The sequence below is a fragment of the Perognathus longimembris genome, chromosome 9 (assembly GCF_023159225.1).
Source record: "Perognathus longimembris pacificus isolate PPM17 chromosome 9, ASM2315922v1, whole genome shotgun sequence".
Taxonomy (NCBI): domain Eukaryota; kingdom Metazoa; phylum Chordata; class Mammalia; order Rodentia; family Heteromyidae; genus Perognathus; species Perognathus longimembris.
In genome coordinates this window covers 43,441,404-43,462,825 of record NC_063169.1, presented here as the reverse complement: position 1 = coordinate 43,462,825, position 21,422 = coordinate 43,441,404, and the positions used below count along the sequence as shown (strand labels likewise).

The 21,422-nt window shown below is 37.4% G+C and overlaps 1 protein-coding gene across 5 annotated transcripts in view; it reads right to left on the bottom strand.

The window, feature by feature from the left end:
* Pkib (cAMP-dependent protein kinase inhibitor beta) overlaps positions 1 to 21,422 on the bottom strand; it is a 102,370-nt gene that overhangs the window by 22,841 nt on the left and 58,107 nt on the right. For 4 of the 5 annotated variants that reach the window (XM_048354005.1, XM_048354006.1, XM_048354007.1 and 1 more), the window contains one exon: positions 16,452 to 16,520. The exons of the other annotated variant lie outside the window; for it this stretch is intronic. The gene's annotated coding sequence lies outside the window, so the exon portion shown is untranslated. The remainder of the gene's footprint in view (positions 1 to 16,451; positions 16,521 to 21,422) is intronic. 5 annotated transcript variants of the gene reach the window in all.

Here is a 21,422-nt window from a genome sequence, read left to right as displayed (position 1 = left end):
CAATGTAATCTATTTGGCCCATTCTTAAACCTGGAGGAAATAAAAACATTTATTCTATGCCATAGTGGATTTCTGTGGCTTTAATGCTATGATTCCACAGCCTTAAAGGTGATATGCCTGATAACTTCATTATTGCCATTTCCGATTCCTTCTAATACAAAATTGCAAATTTTTTTTCTATTATAAATTTGGCTAATACAATCTGTTTGGTGCCTATTTGGTGCCTCTGAGTCATCTTGCCTCACTTCTGAAGTACAAAGACACAATACACCTTATCTAGCCTGGCTATGTAACACTTCCACCGCTTTGTCATAGCACACAAGTTCTTACAGACAAAAATTAAATATTCAATCTTTTCCAGGAGCACATGTTTGATATCACATTGTTGATCTTTACCTCGAGACATTAATTTATTTGCTACACTTATTAAAATGTAGTCACAAAAAGTTCACAGGAGGTCATTATCTGACATGCAGAACAAGGTCCTCCCTCTTCAATTAAATTCTTAAAAGTGACTTGATAAACCAAGAACTGTTCCATCATTAACACTGTCAAGAAACAAATGTTGATCTTCTTAGAACTTACAGGCTGAATGCAACTCCCATTGGGTTCTAAAGGAACTAATGCATTTACTGCTATTACTAATGCTATTACTGAGAAATTTTTCCATGTTGAAGGAAATTTCTTCAAGTTGATAAAACAACTGTCTAAATTGCAAGCAATAGGATGCTCAGAGCCATTACAGCCTTCAGAAATTTATCTGATGCTTCCTGAAATCTCTATACCAGTTGTAATACAAGTTTCTGCTACAAGGGGCTACCTCTCCTGGCCTGGAAGCATACTCCATTGAACTCTAGTATATACACACTGTCCACATACTGAGATTTTGTGCAAATGAATGTCACAGAGCTCATGGCCTTCTGTACTGAACTACTCATGATGTCTTGGGCCATTGCAACAATACTTCCATGAGTTTGTCATGGCTACTGAGAGCTTTTTGATACAAAATGGAGTCAAACTTGGGTCTTTTAGTTAGATATCAGTGACTCAACTCTATAATAACAGTTTCTCAGGAGACCTGGAGGATCCAAGTTAAAGGTGACTTCAGGCAGAAAAGAAGTTCACTAGATTTAATCTCCACAAATGGCCAACAAAAGGCAGAGCTAGAGGCATGGTTCACATTTAAAAGCCGCAGCCTACCAAGCATCAGGCTCTAAGTCAAACCCTAGTATCATTAAAAACAACAACAGAAAAAGAAAGAAGGAAGGAGAGAGGAAAAGACAGGCAGGAAGAGAAAAAGAAAGAAAGAAAGATAAAGAAAAAAGAAAGAAAGAATGAGAGAGAAAGAAAGAAAGAAAGAAAGAAAGAAAGAAAGAAAGAAAGAAAGAAAGAGAAGAGAGAGAGAGAAGGAAGGAAGGAAGGAAGGAAGGAAGGAAGGAAGGAAGGAAGGAAGGAAGGAAGGAAAGAAGGGAGGGAGGGAGGGAGAGAGGGATACTACCCTTGAGCAAAAGAATCTGAGGAACAGCATCCAGGCCCTGAGTTGAAGTCCTGGACTAGCAAATAAAAGGAAAGAAGGAAGGAAAGAGAAAGGCCTTTTGATGTATCAGCAAGAGGAAGGTAGCCTCCTCAGTGCTCAGTCTCTTGCAAGATACTATGATGTGGAAGAAGTCATCCATCTCAGGAGTCCTTTAGATATCAGAGAAACTCCTATAAATAAACTAAATAAACTGCAATGCTGTTATTTCCATCCCACCGTATGGAGCTCAGTGGAGAGTTGGTACTTTCTATCCCTTAGCCAGAATGTGTAAGATATAACCCATGAGTTGACATATTGGTAATTTTAGACTTGCATCTTAGCAGTGAATATTAGCCCCATAAGTACATTTTTTTACAAACTCATAAGTTATTGTCAAGTGTTGCTTTTTAAGTTTAATAAATGGAGATCTCCAGCTTCAGTTGTTAAAAACATAAACTCAGTAAACAAATTTCTCTATATTTATTAAATGCATAATTCAGGCCTTCAGTAGGATACTTCTTATTCCCCTTTTGAGCTCTAGATATGAATGATAGTAATATAGGCACTAGTCACACTTCTTGGAATACACAATGCTTGCAATTTGAAGAAGACACTCAGTGGAAATTTGCCTTACCTATAAGCCTCAGTTAATTAGCCCTAGGAGGTCGTCAGTTTCATTGAGAAGCCTAATGGCATGTTTAAGATCTGTTTAAACCACAAAAATGGAGAACGTTTCCCTTTTTCCTGAATGTCACTATTCAAATAGTTGCTTATTAGGCATCCGCTGAGATACTCTAAGCCTCATTGCTCCCACAGGTCTCTAAATTACCTTTATTGGCTATCCTCGAAGACGCCTCTAAAATTCTTGTTTCTGATGTTCCTTAACAGGTGGCTACATATTATATCCTGAGTAGTTAAAATATTTCCTGCTCTCTATCATATTCAGCTATCATCTAGATTTAAATGTCAAAGTCTCATGGTATCACTTGGGACATGAGGCCAACATATCAAGCTTGACCTCTCCTTGAAGCAGTCTCGAATGGTGGCTCATCCACAAGCATCTCTCCTAACTCTTTCCATCGATGAGGCTCCTTAGCCAAACCACAGTCCTTGTCAAAGGAACTCAGTCCAGCTTCTGCACAGGTTTTACTTGTCTGCTTGTAAAACTGCTGAAATACTAAGGTCAATATTTTCCTCAGTATACAGGGGTGTCTGGTGCTGTTCACACTTTAAATCTTCCTTTCACATCCCAGGTTACTAATTAGGTTCCCACGTGTAGCTCCTACGTGGCAGTAGGTACAGTGTCCTCTTCCCCTTTGCTCTCAGTACACAGGATGAACAAATAGTCTCCAGTCTCATCTCCTCATGTCAGGTGATGTTGAGCATTCCCCACCAACAATGTAAATAAGCAATCAAAATGCACACCCCCTATACATTACTAATATCAATTTCCTCAAAGAGCTTTAAGGATAGGAGGGAATAAAGACTCTGTTTCACATATGTCCCACATTCCCCCTGACCAGCACTGGGTTGCAACTTGCTCTATTTAGTCAATGTGACGTCGAATCCTCAGCCACTGATTTTAATGTAATCCTAGCTCGATCCTCCGTTCCAACCTAGGAAATGTGGGGTACAAGGTCTGTTGAAATCACTGTGGACCCTTCCTGAGGCCTGTGAAGTATTTTTAGTCCCTCTTCTCTCACAGAGGGCCAGGGAATTGAGGGAAGTGGTTGTCAAGCACATCTGCCTGCTATTTACTCCTCCATCATCTCTCTATCCTTCTAGGCTCATACCACATGTGCAGCCTTGTTAACATGTCACCCTGAGAGTAAAGGAAGGCATAATCTCTGCACTTGGATTTGTTAACTTCGTTAAAAGTTCTGTTCCTCAGGCCTGAAGACCAATGGAACAGAATTGAAGACCCAGAAATTAAGCCACAGAACGATGCACACTTAATCTTTGATAAAGAAGCTAAAAATAAATAGGATGGAAGAAAGATAGCCTTTTTAACAAATGGTGCTGGCAAACCTGGTTCAACACATGCAACAAACTAAAACTAGATCCTTATATATGACCCTGCACCAAAATCAATTCCAAATGAATCAAAGACCTCGAAATTAAAACAGATACCCTGGGCTGGGGATATGGCCTACATGAGGCCCTGGGTTCGATTCCCCAGCACCACATATACAGAAAATGGCCAGAAGTGGCGCTGTGGCTCAAGTGGCAGAGTGCTAGCCTTGAGCAAAAAGAAGCCAGGGACAGTGCTCAGGCCCTGAGTCCAAGCCCCAGGACTGGCAAAAAAAAAAAAAAAAACCAGATACCCTGAAAACACTAAAAGAAGGAGTAGGAGAAACACTTGGGCTCCTTGGCACAGGATGGAACTTCCTTAACAAAGACCCAGAAATGCTACAAATCAAAGAAAGGTTGGACAAATGGGACTGCATCAAACTTCAGAGCTTCTGTAGAGCAAAGGACATAGCTTGCTAGATAAACAGAAAGCCCACAGATTGGGAAAAGATCGTTACTGGCCATACACGGACAAAGGCCTCATATCTAAAATATATGCAGAACTAAAAAAATTAAATTCCTCCAAAACAAAGAATGAATAGCCACCTCATCAAGTGGGCTAACGTCTTAAAAAGAGACTTCTCTGATGAGGAAATGAGAATGGCCAAGAGACATATGAAAAAGTGTTCTACATCACTGGCCATAAAAGAAATGCAAATCAAAACAACATTGAGATTCCATCTCACCCCAGTAAGAATATCCTATCTCAAGAAAACTAACAATAACAATTGTTGGAGGGGATGTGGCCAAAAGGGAACCCTACTTCATTGTTGGTGGGAATGGAAACTGGTTCAGTCACTCTGGAAAGCAGTATGGAGATTCCTCAGAAGTCTAAACATAGAGCTCCCCTATGACCCAACAGCCCCACTTTTGGGTATCTACCCAAAAGACCACAAACAAGAACCCACTACAGCCACCAGCATAACAATGTTCACCGCAGCACAATTTGTCATAGCTAGAATCTGGAACCAACCCAGATGCCCCTCAGTAGACGAATGGATCAAGAAAATGTGGTACATATACACAATGGAATTTTATGCCACTATCAGAAAGAATGACATTGCCCCATTTGTAAGGCAATGGAAGGACTTGGAAAAAATTGTACTAAGTGAAGTGAGCCAGACCCAAAGAAACATGGATTCTATGGTCCCCTCATAGGAAATAATTAGCACAGGTTTAGGCAAGTCACAGCAGAAGATCACAAGAGCCCAATAGCTATACCCTTATGAACACATAAGATGATGCTAAGTGAAATGAACTCCATGTTATGGAAACGAGTGATATATCACTGTTGTAATTACTTTCAACATTCCATGTGAAACCGTAGCTTCTTTTGTTGATGATCCTCTTGTATCCCCTTCCTGTGGTTGTACCTGCACTATCACTGTATCTTATCTGAGTACATAGGAAACTGTATATACTGGTATAAGAATTAGGAAAGTGAAAGGGAATACCAAAATCAAGAGATACAGGAAAGAAAACAAACTACAACAAAAGCAATACTTGCAAAACTGTTTGGTGTAAACCAACTGAACAACTCATGTGGGGAGAGGGAAAGGTGGAGGGGCAGAGGGGGGATTGAGGGAGGAGGTAACAAACAGTACAAGAAAGGTATCCATGGCTGGGGATATAGCCTAGTGGCAAGAGTGCCTGCCTCGGATACACGAGGCCCTAGGTTCGATTCCCCAGCACCACATATACAGAAAACGGCCAGAAGCGGCGCTGTGGCTCAGGTGGTAGAGTGCTAGCCTTGAGCGGGAAGAAGCCAGGGACAGTGCTCAGGCCCTGAGTCCAAGGCCCACGACTGGCCAAAAAAAAAAAAAAAAAAAAAAAGAAAGGTATCCAATGCCTAACATATGAAACTGTAACCCTTCTGTACATCACTTTGACAATAAATAAGGAAAAAAAAGTTCTGTTCCTAGCAGGGCTCCAGTGCCTCATGCCTATAATCCTAGCTACTCAAGGAGGCTGAGATCTGAGGGTTGTGGTTTGAAGCCATTCTGGGCTGAAAAGTCCATGAGATTCTTATGTACATTAGCCACAAAATACATCAGGAATGGATCTTTGGCTCCCATGGTAGAGCATTTGCCCTGAGGCTAAGGACAGTGCCCAGACCCAGAGTTCAGACCCCATGACTGGCACAAAAGTCAAAAAGTTTATTATTTCTTCTGGCTCAACTTAAGGAGCTAGGATTCCTCAGTACCTTGAAAAGACAATAGTCAGTCTTTTCCTCATATATTTAGTCTTCACACTGATGGGTAAATAACTCTTAGGTCATCACATTCTTTTTTGCTGCTTGAAAGTTTTTTCAGTCCTCTTCTCAGCTCAGAAAAATCTTTCATTTCAAAAAGCCTGGCTATTGTCAGATATAATATGAGTTTTCAAGTCTATGACTCTTTGTTTGCATTTTAAAAACATGAGAAACAAAAGAGAACTTTTGTTCTATGTTGTTTACCCATTTTCAGTAAATAGTACCTATAAAAAGCATTAAAGGAAGTACAAAAGAGTAAAGAAATCTCAGTTAATAATTAAAAATGTTATCAGGCCATACACATTTAGGCAACTACTCTTAATTGAGCTTTTGGCTTAGGCAGTTGCTTTATAAATATACTTGCAAATTGTAAAGTTTCTTTATGACATGATTTCATTTAATCATTACCATGAGTGTTTGTAAGAGTAAAGAGACACAAAAGAAAAGAAAACTACCTATCAATATGAGATGACTAAAATTGAGTTTTCCTGATGTTAAGAAACTTTTGCACAGTAGGATCTGAGCTTTTTTATGTGATTCTTAAACATAGGTTTTAATCATCACATATTGGTGCTTCGTTTCTAGTGTTGTAAGCCTTTGTAAGCTTAGAAGAGATTAAAACAAAAGAAAATTAACTGCCTTATGTGTAAAGAAGCCACCTAAAAGTCGCCTACCACATATGCACGGATCACCTCAACAGAAATCCCAACTTCACTCCCAGGTTCTCTGAAGTGCTTGATCTCAAAACTCTTCAAACAATTCCTCTCCTGTATGAGTTTTATCCATTCTTGAAACTTAAAAATGCAGGTCATATAATTGAAATAATATACATAATATTGAATAAAAAATCTTGTCTTGGTTCTTTTCTTTAATGGTTACATATTCTATTTTCTTACATCTATGACCTTTATTATTATTTTTTAATTTTTATTATCAAGCTGATGTGCAGAGAGGTTACAGTTTCATACATTAGGCATTGGATAGATTTCTTATACTGTTTGTTACCTCGTCCCTCATTCCCCCCCTCCCCCTTTCCTTTTCCCCCTCATGAGTTGTTCAGTTCATTTACACCAAACAGTTTTGCAAGTACTGCTTTTGTAGTTGTTTATCTTTTTTTACCCTGTGTCTCTCGATTTTGGTATTCCCTTTCAATATCCTATGGTTACATATTCTAAATAGGATCCACATTCAGATACCATAAAACTCTTTACCAGAATAAAACAGAAGCAAACTCTTCATGGATGGTCTTATCTCTAAGTTAGTAACCAGGTATGTTAGTTGACTTTCCAAATTATTGTTTATGACTGAAGTCATTGAAAAGTATAAGAGGTCAATATAATATATTTTATTTAGAAGTGATGGTAGACTTAACATTTTATTTTAGACTTCTTTTCTATATACTTTTATCTTTGTGGTTTCATCTTAAAATGTGAAAATAAATGTATATCTTATAGAAAGTTATTTTCTGGTTATGCTAGAGAAAAAAAACTCCAAGATGGCAGTCTTCTTATTAGATTCTCTTATTAGAGTGGGCTACACTCTCCCACCTCATTTAATTATTTCTGTAGAGTAAGACAAATCCATGTGTGTTGCTGTAAAATCCTGAACTTTATTCTAGTAAGCCATCATTGAAATTCACTGCCCTTTCCGAGCCATGTGCCCCCAGGCTCAGCATCCTTCCCACTCAGTAGCTACTCAGTACTCAGGCTCTGCCTCAGCCCAGCAGTTTTCACAATGACCTCTCAATTTTTTTCATTAGCTTTGGATATTTCCCTTTATAGCTTTGCTAGAATAATCATATTACATCCTGACACCAGGTAGTGTAAATTAATTCCTTTTTTATGTGCCACTGCACAAAGAACCAGATTTTTTTCACCTTAACACTTGATTAAATTATGGAGAGGAGAAGACAAAAACATAAGGTCTCTGAGGAAAATTTTATTTCACCTGTATCTCAGCCTAGAGACAAACAGAATGAATTTTAAAGCAAACTAGTTCTTGCTAAGATTGGTAAAAACCTTAATGTGAGAAGAATAGGAATTACAGGAGGAAAGAACAAAGGTAGGTTTTTTTTTTAAGTATTTACTGAAAATTAATCTCTGTCAGATGAACTAGAGCAGTGTTTCCCTAAATTGTCTGTGTACTAGCCTTAGTTAGAGAGGAGTTTGGTATCAAGATCCAGTGCTAGATGTTCTCCTTAAGATTTAGTTCAATACTTTTGGTGTAATCTGTATTATAACCACTGTAGATGACTGGTCAACAAGTGTGAAAAGAATCAAACTGGGCTAAAAAAAATAGGTCATATTCTCCTCTGCCTGTCTCCAATAATATTACCGGGGGGAAAAAAACAACATAGATTCTATTGTTACTATAGGGGGCTTTAGAACAGTTTCACCTAAGTTAACAGATTGTTTTTATTAGTGGTTTCTAACAAAGTATAGCATTACATACAGAGAGACTTGGAGAAAAGTCAATCTAATTTCAAGTCTTACTACAATCTTTCCTTGTAGTACACTAAAAACTTCAGTAAATCACTAGATACACTTTCCCTAGACCTTCAACTGGACATATATCAGGATGCACATTGATATCATCAATTGGGCTATTTTACCTTCACTCTAATAACCAACACTAAGGCACTTCACTAAACTACTTTAATAACGTGCTCACTAAACATTCTATGTGGACGAGTTGGGTTTTCCCAAAGGAATATAAACTAATGGGAATTCCAGATGAATTTCACACTATCTCATGCTGTCTTTCTAAATATTATCCATACTGATGAAAACAAAATAGCTCAATTGATCTTTTTTTTTTCCTGGTGGTGGAGCTTGAACTCTGGGCCTGGGCACTGTCCCTGACCTGTTCAGCTCAAGGCTAAAACTCTACCACTTGAGCCACAGCACCACTTCCTGTTTTCTGGTGGTTAGCTGGAGATAAGAGTCCCACAGACTTTCCTGCCCCAGGTGGAATTTGCTGGCTTTAAACCACGATCCTCAGATCTCAGACTCCTGAATAGCTAGGATTACAAGTGTGAGCCACCGACACCCAGGTTGGTTTGTCTTTTAAGTATTCCTGTATTTATACTCTAGGCAGTGTCCACAAACCAGTAAAGACTTCCAAGTCATCCCATCACTCTTGTTTCCCAGTAGATTTTCCTTTGTCTTTTTGACATTTGTTTTAAAATGTTAAAGAACTATACAGTGGGAAAAGAACTCAAATCCATCTGGATTAAAACAATTGGGAAAAGTACTAAAACACAAAATGCTGACTATAGTAAGTTGCAACTTAGTATTATTACAGACAACTCTCAAAAGCCTCATCATCAGGAAAGAGTGGGGAAGAAAGCAAGTCAGTCCATTTAAAGAAGCGGGAAGAACTGTTCACTGAAGTTAGTGCTGAAGAGTCAACCTGAGTATCTTGTATGTTATTGAAGATCTCTCCAGGCCTCTCAATGAGACTTAAAAAATGGACTCAGTATAAGGCAACACTGGCAAAGATGTGATTTAACTCAGCTAATATTGTAGAGGTATCACTGATAAATATTCACTTTCTGAATTTCAAAAGGTATCAGACACAATCATTGGAAATGTCATTTTTGTTTTGTACTGGGGCTTGAACTCTGAGCCTCTGGACTCTGCCCCTGACCTCTTTAGCTCAAGGCTAATGCTCTACCACCTGAGCCACAGCACCATTCTAGTTTTCTGGTGGTTAATTGGAGATAAGAGTATCAAGGCCTTTCCTTCCCAGGCTGGCTTTGAACCGTGATCTTCAGATCTCAGCCTCCTGAGTAGTTAGGGTTTACAGTTGTGAGCCACCAGCGCCTGGCTTGTAGGCAGTATTAGCTTTTTGTAATAGGATAAATGTTAAGGATGAATATATGAAAGTAGTGAAGAAAAAGCTCTGCATCTTCATTTTAAAATTTCATTACAGCAGTAAGCCAGCCTCTGACCAATTGTAATTGCTATTCTTTGTTAGACCATCCAAGATCAGCTTCCTTGTCTCCGTCACCATCTTCTTTCATCAATCACCTCCTTTTTTCCTCTTCTGACTCTGACCTCTCTAAGAGGCTCTTTTCATCCAATTCAGACACCCAACTCAGACAAGGTTTTAGAAAATCACCCAATAATTTTAGCTCAGTGGGAAAAAAAATTACTAAAAATATTTTCATTTGTAACAAAAAGTGTGAGTTTTAAGTCTGATTAGTGTGGATTACATCTTTTATTTAACTTTAATGAAAAATGTTATGGTACAAGAACACTGTCACTGGTCAATAGTCCCTGGATTTTTTTAGTCTCAGAGGAGATGACTCTTAAATTCTAGGCTAAATACCCCAGTCTAGACTACTGAGATCTCAGATAGTTTTGAATCCATTCATACTGGGACCTGCTGGGTTCTGATAGCAATCACAAATCACAACATGCAGAGAGAGAAATAGTCTGGCTTTTTCAAGAACCTCTAGTGAAAAGTATAGAAATTACGAAACAACACAAATGTTCAAAATTGCTTACTTCCTTTGCACATACTTGTATGTGTTCATTTCCTCAGTGACTCTTTGCAGAGTGGCAAGAAAGCAGAGGTGTCTGCTTGCTGTTAATTTAGATACTCTCTGTCTTCTACACCACTGCTAATTTTTATGAGTACACTTCTGAACTTGTTTCACATAAATTCTAAGCAAGTTTAATGCTGGTGTAAACAGCAAGTTTCTTTGATTAGAAAAACCTCACTATTTCTTTATTCACAGACACCTATTCATCAGGATGGGTAGACCATGCTCTAAATGTTTTGAGTCTAAGATCCTTTGCTTTCACTTAAACCTTAAAACGTGCTTCTACATTTATCTGGCTCATTCATATCTATATCTCTCATCTTATCTCCTATATACATATACTGTGAATAGAAATTTTAATTTGTTCCTTCTTTCAACATTTAAATTTAAAAAGGTGATAAAACCATATAATCTAGCTGCTAATTCCAACACAGTGTATGACAAGGATCAAGTGACTAATTTTTTTCGTATCACATTTTAACAACTTGTGAAGTTGAGTAACAAATTAAGTATTTTCAGGATTTAAAAATGTATAGAAAGATTCAACAAACTTATACTTAAGATTGAGGTGTGCATATTAAGCAACCTTGTAACCTTGGTCACATACATCTCATCCAATTTCTTTTCCCCATTTTACAAGTTAATAGAACAGATGCAAACAAATCAACACTATTAGAAACATTCAAGACAACAAGAATAAAACAAGAGAAAATCCATGAGTAATTCATCATTATCAAGGAATTTGTATAAATAACTTTAACACCTTAGATGTCAACTTTGAGAAATTTAGTCATCAATTGGCTAATAAACACAAAACAAACAACAAACAATCCTGATTTCACTGATGAGGAAAGGAGTCAGAAATGCTGTTTTGACTGAACATCTGGTTCATTTTAAAATCTAAACATTATTTAACTAGATAAATTCATTTCATTAGAGAAGATAGCAATAGATTTTGTTTTTTTCAAGAATAAAGATAATTTTTGACAACAGATCTGTTGGTGGGCATGGGGTTCATCCCATGTAGGTGGAGCATGATTAGGGTACCTGTTGACTAAAGACACTTGGAACAAGTGTTTCTAAAGGAAATTCTTATGTGAGCCTAAGTAGACTTTGTGGGAAGACCCACCTTCAGTACAGATGGGCAACATCTGATCAGCTCAGTGGTTGGGAAGAGTAAAACCAAAGAGGGTGAAAGATGTCCTCTTTTGGGACATCATAAGCTCCAGCTCCCTGAACTTTGGATTCCAAAGCTTACACCAGCCAGCAGCCCCCTGAGTTTTCAGCTTCAAAATGAGTTACACCACGAGCATCACATAGATCCAGTTTACCAATCATCAGTTATGGGACTCAGCATCATAATTGTGTGATTCAATTTCCCAAATTAATCCTCTCTAATATCTGTCTGCCTGTCTGCCTGCTTGCCTGCCTGTCTGTCTATGATGATCATCATCAATCTATCATATACATACATTATTGGTCTGACTTTCTGGAGACTCCTGACTAATACATTGCTCTTGAAAATTCTAGTAAAAAGGAAAAAAAATTGAAAACAAATTGTGACACTTTTCCATCCTATACTGGTACAAATGGTGTTATATTATTCTTTTATAGTTGCTATTTCCAGATTTTTATTGCTTTGGCTTAATTTGTTTAATCAAAAAATGTCAATATGCTATGTGAATCAGCTTCATTTATTCGACCAAATTGATTTCAGAAAGGAAAAGGCAATTACAAAATCAAGGGAAATCTTATATCATTTGGGCACTAAAAATAGTATTATATTTGACTGGAACTCAGTTTCTTTTACTGGAATTAAAAAAGTTATTTTCTACTTAAACACAGTATTTTACCAAATGATCTAATACAAATTAGCTAACCAAAATCAGTTTTATTCATCTATAAGTTTATTCAGCTGAAAAACATCTGTTGTGTATCAACTCTACATCTAGTAAAAACCATTTTATAATTATTTTTAAGTAATAGAAAAACATCCAAAGAATAACAAACACAAAGCCACTTGTGACTAACATTATGCTAAGTCTAGGATGAAAAATCGTAATGTCAAGGTCTGACTCACTTATGGCATGAGTTGAGATATGAGTGAAAAAAATCAGCTGCAGCTGGCACAGGGGTTATAAAAATAGAAGAACACCTACTTCAGAAACAGAAGGAAGCCAGTACAGCTAGTACAGGGAAGAAAATGGAGAACCGCATAAGGTGAAGGGAGTGGCTAAATAGAAACCTCCCTTCTCAGGTAAGTTGAAGATCGTATCTACCCTAATAGCAACAGGAAGTCACTGAAGGATTTTTAGCAATAGTACGACAACTGTAATAGATCTTTTGGGATGGTCATTCCTGATGTCAAGATTGTATAGATTGGGAAAGAGGAATAGTTTCAAGAGATGAGTTTGAAGACAATTACAGTATTCTGTGCAAGAGATAATAACTCAGAAAGGAGTTTATGTGGTCTATTTAACACCTCGAAGAGTGTTTTGCATTTTACAATTGACCTATTTTTGTAGAATTATATATGAAAGAGATAAGAAAAGAAAGCAACAGCAATTTTTATAAAGGCACATGTATTTTGCAACAGGATTGGTTTGCACCTTTAGTCTGGTTTGGGGGCTGCACAGATTAGTAATAGCTAAAAGACCATATGCAAGACACATGAGGTCTCTAAGCCTCAGCTTATAACATCTCCTGCAGGTGAGAATATTAAGTGTGACAATGCATGCGATATTCTCAGCATGGACAGTTAATATTGAAGAGCCTCAGGACCAGTCATCTGATGGCATTCTCTTGGCTGGGAAATTCTCTCCTTTCTTTAGAAACCTATTCTTTCTTAATTTTATCTTAACAAACAGCACAGGTACAGAGTTGGAAAAAGGCTCTGCTCTGGCAAAGGTAAAGACATAAGAAGAACTACTGGAGAGAGAGACGCTGCTAGACAGTCTGCATCTTTGGATGTGCAGAGGAAATATCTACACATCTTGCCAAACAAGGTTGCAAAGGAAGACCATCTCATTTTCAAGAGGACAGTAGGACAGAGGAGTGGGAAAGCTGACTTATAGCACACTTTCTCCTGCTCACCTGCTGGCTGCTTAGAAGCCTGAATCATGATGAGAGGTGTGCAGAAATGGCAGCCAGTCAGCTAGTTATGATTGGAATGGAGCTGAGTTTATACCAGAAGGCATGGCCTTAAGTCTTGTGGCTTTGGGCAATTCCCTTATTTCTTTTCCTGTCTGTGAAATAAGGAGTTGTTAGATGGTTTTGAGCAGCGATTTCTGGCCGGAAAATCTGTGATTTATGGACATATCAACATAACACTTCATTTAATTAAAGTAAGTAAACAATCAAGGATGAGGCAACCATGAATCTTGTTAATTCTGCAGCAAAAGCACTTAAACTCATCCTTTTAACTAGCTTAATCTGAACTAGTAGAAACACATACTCCCAACTTTATACCCCATCCACATATAACCACACGCTTCATCGCTAATAAAAAAAATTGCCAACAATGAGGCTGTAAATTAGTGCCTTGCAAATACCAAAATTGCTTGAGACTTTAGGTTTCAAAGACTTGCTGCAAATACTGTATCAGAATCTCCAAGGTAGAGCCCCAGGAATACCAACTTTTACAAAGCTTTCCTTCATTTTTCTAGTCAACTACTTTGAGGATCATCATCTTTAAGGAAAGATTCACTTTTCTCAAGGGGTTTCAAATGGTTGTCTACAAATTACTTCAATGTGAATTATCCAAAATATTTGCTTAAAATATCAGGGAGTATGCCCAAGAATCTGCATTTAACAGTTCTTCAATTCATATTATGAATAGCAGTTTCATCCAAAAAAATAGCTTGTGTGTGCTTACTAATAATTGTGCTTACTAATAATATCATGTGGATAAAACCCCCATGTCTACAAAACAATATAGAAAAGATGATATAGAATATATAGACAAAATATAGGAAATTACAGTTGCAGTATAGATATCACAGTTATTTCTATTGTATTTCATTCAGTATCTATAAAAAGCTTGTGGTTTGAGCAATGTTGTTCTCATTAAACTAACAAGCTCTGGTAAACTGAGATAACATGAAATTTCATGGTTAGTAATCACATGGTTAAAAATCACATGGATTGGGCTGGGAATATGGCCTAGTGACAAGAGTGCTTGCCTCGTATACATGGGGCCCTGGGTTCGATTCCTCAGCACCACATATACAGAAAATGGCCAGAAGTGGCACTGTGGCTCAAGTGGCAGAGTGCTAGCCTTGAGCAAAAAAGAAGCCAGGGACAGACAGTGCTCAGGCCCTGGGTTCACGGCCTAGGACTGGCAAAAAAAAAAAAAAATCACATGGATTGACCTAGACTGCCACTCTAATATAACTTGGAAATAATATATCGTGAGGATAGCCTACTACTACAGAAGGTGTAATTAAATTAAGAACTGAACACACCCTTCAATTTAAAAAAAATTGCTGAGATCTTACATGACAAGTTAGATGTTTGTCTCCGTTCTTATTTCATTTGCCCATGAATGTTAATGTCACTACAACAATCATAGATTGACCAAAATAAAATGTCTATTGATGCCTAATGATAGTAATTTCAGGGACTTCCCCAAGTCATAAAACTATCTAAAGTAGTCATCATTTCACATAGACTCCCTTCGAATACAAATATTTGCAGGTGAGTCTGGAAGTGTGCTTTCCAGAGACTCCTAACTGCATATCTTAGTTCCATGGCCTTATTTCCCTGAACTATTTTTATACCACAGACCCTTGACTCATGCTCATAAACTCAGTATGCTGGCCATTTGCCCTAATAGATCTTCACTAGACTTGAAGACTGAGCAAAGAAGGAAAAAATGATTACACTATAAATATATTTTTAGGACAAGAATTTTGTTTCTTTTTCTCATACAGATTTTTCTAAATTCATCTAATAAAGTAGCAGTATAGGGATGGGGATATGGCCTAGGGACGAGAGTGCTTGCCTTGTATACATGAAGCCCTGGTTTCAGTTCCCCAGCACCACATATACAGAAAACGACCAGAAGTGGCGCTGTGGCTCAAGTGGCAGAGTGCTAGCCTTGAACAAAAAGAAGCCAGGACAGTGCTCAGGCCCTGAGTCCAAACCCCAGGACTGACAAAAAAAAAAAGTATCAGTGTAAAAATGTTTGTGTGTGTGTGTGTGTGTGTGTGTGTGTGTGTGTGTGTGCTTGTCTTGAACTCTTGGTTAAGTGAAATGGGAAAGGTCTCCTCTCCCTCTTTCCCTAATCCCTAAAACGACCAGTTTAAGCAGAAATATGATACAACATGTACTTCATAAACTTGGTCAAACAAAATGAATCTTAATTATGCAAACCCTGTGAATTATTTATTTATTTTTGCCCATCCTGGGGCTTGAACTCAGGGCCTGGAAGCTGTGAGCCACTTTGTGCTCAAGGCTAGTGTTCTACCATTTAAGCCACAATACCAAGACTCACTTCTTTTGAGTAGTTTACTGGAGATAAGAGTCTCAAGAGGACTTTTCTGCCCCAGCTGGCTTCAAACTGTGATCCTCAAATCTCAGCTTCCCAAGTAGCTAGGATCATAGGCATGAGCCACCAGCACCCGACTGTGATATATTTTGTCACTAAAAATGTTTATAATGGAAAGTTCTCCAAAGTCATATACTTTTAAAATAAGAACAAATGCCACCTTCTGCTGTGGCCAGCTTTTATTCACCTTCTTAATCTTCTTTTGCCAAAATTTTATAATTTTTCTAAAATGTGAACACATATATTTTCACATAGGAGCAATAGAGAATGAATATGACATGAAGAAAGAGAAATTTCCAGAGAGTAAGTAAAATATTAGCTATGAAAACTAGTTAAAAAAGGATATGGCAAATGTTTTTCTGGTTAAGGTTTGGTCTCTTTCGATATTTGGTAGAGTGGTATGTTTTTCATGCCAGTTTACATTTTATAGTTATATTTGGTCAATGGAGGAGCCATTCCTTCCACAAAATCAATATCTAATTTCCTCAATAAAAAATATAAAGAAAAGGATACTTACAAATCTCTGGTAAAATATGCTGTATTTCTTAAGAGAGGTTTAGGAAGAAACTCAGATAAACCTTCTTTCCTGCAAATAAAAAACAAAAACAAGAAAGAAATGAAAAGATAAAAACATGAAGAGCCACAGAAGTTCCTGCTAAATAATCTAATAACTAATACTAGCTAAAAATATTTTGGCTAATTTTTTAATTGACTTTAAACTGATAAATGCCATACTGATTATTATAGTAAATACTTGTGCACATGTGCACAAAATTCCCAACTGTAAATAAGTACTTGGTATTATTATATCTTTCAGAGGTTGTAGAAACACATCTCACCTTTAGACTATGATCTTAGAAAATTTTTTGCACCTCTCATGAGTTTCCCAAGATATTGTAGTAGTATTCCCAACAACTACATGGAAACCATGGCAAAGGATTGTAGCTATCTTGCTCCTAGGAATCAAAATAAACTACATACATACAATCCTTGTTCATAGAATGGGTTCTATAGCTCAGGGATAAGAATGAGATGAAAGACTAGGGAAAATAATAGAAATATGACAAATCACTGTTAGCATTTACCACTCAGCAATAAGGTACTTAACAAATAACTTCCACTGCTTTCATTCATTCAGTCATTCTCTCTTCTCTGTTGTAGCATTTACAACATCTCTAATGAATGATTTCATGTACATATTTGCTTACTGAAAATCCATTCTTTACATAGATAGGAGGTAAAATTATTTCCAAGTGAATCTGCTCATGATCATTCTATAATGATTTCTTCTCAAGTTTCATATCACCTAGAACCAAGTCCAAGTCATTTCCTATTGTATGAGTTGTCCTCCAGGAGCTAGCCCATCTGCCTCTCCCCTTTTCACCCAACATGTACCAGTGCTAAAACAAAAGCTCTGAAGTGGTACTCAGTCAATGGAACCCCTGTGCTTTATTTGTATTGCTTCTAGGACAATCTATTTCTTTATTCTTCCTGTTTTGTTTTGTTTTGTTGCCGGTCCTGGCGACTGGACTCAGGGCCTGAGCACTGTCCCTGGCTTCTTTTGGCTTAAGGCTAGCCTTTACCACTTGAGCCACAGCACCACTTCCAGCTTTTTCTATATATGTGGTGCTGAGGAATTGTACCCGGAGCTTCATGTAAGAGGTGAGCACTTTACCACAGGCCATATTCCCAGCCCCTATCTATCCATTCTTAATGGATAAATGCAGATCTATTCCATTCTTAGTCAACTTGGGCACTTCTTTCCCAGAACTTTCTGTTTTCTCCTCAGGACATATAGAAAAATCTAGAATATCTCTCTGGCTGCACTTATCACACGTATTATAAATATCTGATTAGCGCTACTTTCCTGCATTAGTGTTTTAAAGATTTTTGAGGGCACGGATTATGGCTCAACCCTAGCATAACCTAGCATATGTATCAACTCTAGCATAACCTTTTGCAGATGGTGGGATGAATGCAATAAATAATTTGTTGAATGTCAAGGTGCATGTAGGTAGTACTTTTCAGATTTCCAGCTGCCTGGTTGCATACTTTATCACCTAGAGGGAATTTTACAATCAAAAAAGGACATCTTTTAACCTTATTCCCATATCCAAGCTTCTCATACACTTTTTGGCCATCCCCTAACTCTTAAATTGGGACCATTTCCCTGTAGTTGAGACTTGCATCTGCAGACAAAATGTAAAAAACTAACAAGAAAGGAAAAATAATCCTATGAGAAGTAGTTATTAAATAAAAACTTATGAGTACTAATTAAATTAAAAGTTATAAGTTGCAAATTTTACATAATGTAATGCAAATATGTACTCCTGCACAGCAAAACCAAGAAAACAAAATTTTTGTGGTACAAAATTTTTCAACCATTTGCATGTAGTTTTTGGTAAAGACCTAGTAAAAAGCACAAACAAGAATTAATTATATCATAAATTAGCAATTTCATCTTTAAAGTGTGTATTTTAAAGATTCTTAAAATGGCCAGTTACTTATGCCTCATACTCCTAATCCTAATAATAAAGAGAATTGAGATTGAGAGAATCACAGTTTGAGGTCAGCCTGGACACTTGAGATCCTTTTCAACCAATAGCTGATCACTGTGACTATGGGAGAAGTTGAGGTCTAGTGGACTACAGCTCCAGGTTAGCTAGGGAAGCCTCATCCAAAGACTCTATTTCAGTGGAATAAGCTAGATATGGAAGCATATACCTGTCATTCTAACATGAGTCCTAAAATAGGAGGCAAAGCCTATCTTACAATAACCACTGTAAAATATGATAGAAGTGTGGCTCAACTGTAGACAGTCTGCATATTAAAAGTGAGACCCCAAGTTTAAGCCTCAGTACAGACAAAAAGAGGAAATATTCTATACACTACTCTTTGCATGATTAAAGTTTTGTTTCATTTTATGAATTTCCAACTATTTCTGTCCACTGCAACAAAAACAGAGAGAGAGAGAGAGAGAGAGAGAGAGAGAGAGAGAGAGAGAGAGAACAGTAGCAATGAAATAATTATTTTCAAGGATGGATATCCCAAACATAAACACACTAAAATAGACTACATCTCTGTTCATCCTTTTGAATTATCAAATACTTTATGAATGAAAGTATAATACCTCATGAACACATTTCAAGAATAATGAAATAATATCCCTAATAACAAGACTTTTTAAAAAATTGGGTGTACATTATCTCCTTTATCTCAATAGTAATTTTATAAATTTTAAGAATTATTATACTAATAGGCTAATATCTTTGCTAAATTATTGTGGTTATATATGTTAAACACTTTAACAAAAACAAAATAAACATAATAAAGTTAGGACTGCATTGCTTAGGATTGTATTTACATCTAAATCTGGTGACATTTGTAGAATGAAGGCAAAAAAAAAAAAAAAAAAAAAGCAAAAAGCTGGGCTGGGAATATGGCCTAGTGGCAAGAGTACTTGCCTCCTAAACATGTAGCCCTGGGTTCAATTCCTCAGCACCACATATATAGAAAATGGCCAGAAGTGGCGCTGTGGCTCAAGTGGTGGAGTGCTAGCCTTGAGCAAAAGAAGCCAGGGACAGTGCTCAGGGACAGGCCCTGAGTTCAAGGCCCAGGAAAGACAAAAAAAAAAAAAAAATCTTAAAAAAAAAAAAAAAACGCTAATGTTCTCCTAAGTATGGTAAGGGAACATAGGATGTGAGTGAATTAGTAGAAATCCATTGCAGCCACCTTCTGAACTATGAGTTCGCTAAGATTGGATTTCATCTTGTCCAGTGAATTTCAAACTACTTTTGTTGTTGAAGATGTTTTCAAATGAACTGTTTGAAAGACAATGTCCAAGACAGTTAAAAGCAGAACTTCAGGGCTGGGGATATGGCCTAGTGGCAAGAGTGCCTGCCTCGGATACACGAGGCCCTGGGTTCGATTCCCCAGCACCACATATACAGAAAACGGCCAGAAGCGGCGCTGTGGCTCAAGTGGCAGAGTGCTAGCCTTGAGCGGGAAGAAGCCAGGGACAGTGCTGGGGCCCTGAGTCCAAGGCCCAGGACTGGCCAAAAAAAAAAAAAAAAAAAAAAGCAGAACTTCTCTCTTCAAAGGCCCAAAAAGTTTTGCCAACTCCCCTTCTTTTCACTTCTCATTCTCCTAGCCAGGATTTCAAGTTTAAACGACATGACCACAGTTTCATTTTAGAGAGGTTACCACTGGGTTAAAGAGGAAGCAAGAGCAGCTACTTCAAGACAATGCAACAAAGTAACTGAAAGCATTTATCCCGTGTGCTTTGTGGTCAAGGATCAGATTTCCTGCTTATCTTGATGTAATCTCAACTGAAAACATATAAATTGTGACCAGATAGTATTTACAGTGATTTTTTATTCCAATGTTTGGTAAAATAATGACTATTTTCTCTGTTTTGGAGCCGGTAAGTATCTCCTATATGAATTGATCTTCAGCCAATGGAATTACTGATAGGTAGTAAAACCTTTCATGAGAATTGGGCCTAGTGGTGAAGTGAAGTGTATGTTCTTGAAAAAGATTTTGGGCCTATCGCATCTTCCCTCCCCACCACTATCCCTACCTCCCAATCTCCCTCTCCTCCTTCTTTATCTCTCCTCTCTTCTCTCTGTCTTCTCTGCCTCTCCCTTTCCCTCCCTCTCTTCCTCTCTCCCTTCCTTCCTCCCTCTCTTCTTCTCCCCTTTCCTCTCTCCCTCCCTCACTCTCCTTTTTCTCTCCCTCTCTCTTTCTCTCTCTCTTTCCCCCCTCATACACCATGAGGTATATAGCTTCTTTCAACCAGTACTCCCACCAGAATAAACAATTACAATTTTTGCCACTGACTGACCAAAAGGAGTTACCTAAGCCAACTATGGAAGGAAATCTCCAAAATTATGATCCAAAATAAAAACCTTTTCCAACTGATTATCCCAGGAATTTTGTCATAATTATGGATTTCTGGCTACATAGTGTTTATGTAACATTAAAGTTTCAATTACCCAAGCAGTCACTTGTGTCAATATGCAAATAATATGCACAAAGAATAATCAAGTTTCTACCACAAAATTACAGAGAGCACTGACAACTTTAGATATCAAGATTAATAATACTTTCATACAATATGTTTCAAAGTTCAATACGTTTCAATATGTTTCAAGTTCATGCAAAACTACCATGGTGAACATATCACCCTTTAAAAAGGAAATTTAATCTTGTGTTTATATGATAAAGTTACATGTCTCACTTTGTGCAGTGACATCTCTGAGAAGATAAGTAAAAATATAAAAATTCTAGCAGTTGAGTTATGTAAGTTTCTATTTCATAACACTTAGGACTATGGGATAAGGTCAGTCAAAAGTTATGTTCTGTTTTAAAGGCCTTAAGACATAACTCTGTTGGAATATACCTTAGATTAAGTTGTTTCTGAGCAAATAAGAAACTACACAGCTATTGTACACCAATTAACAGTTGCTTTAAGCAGGACATGCCAATA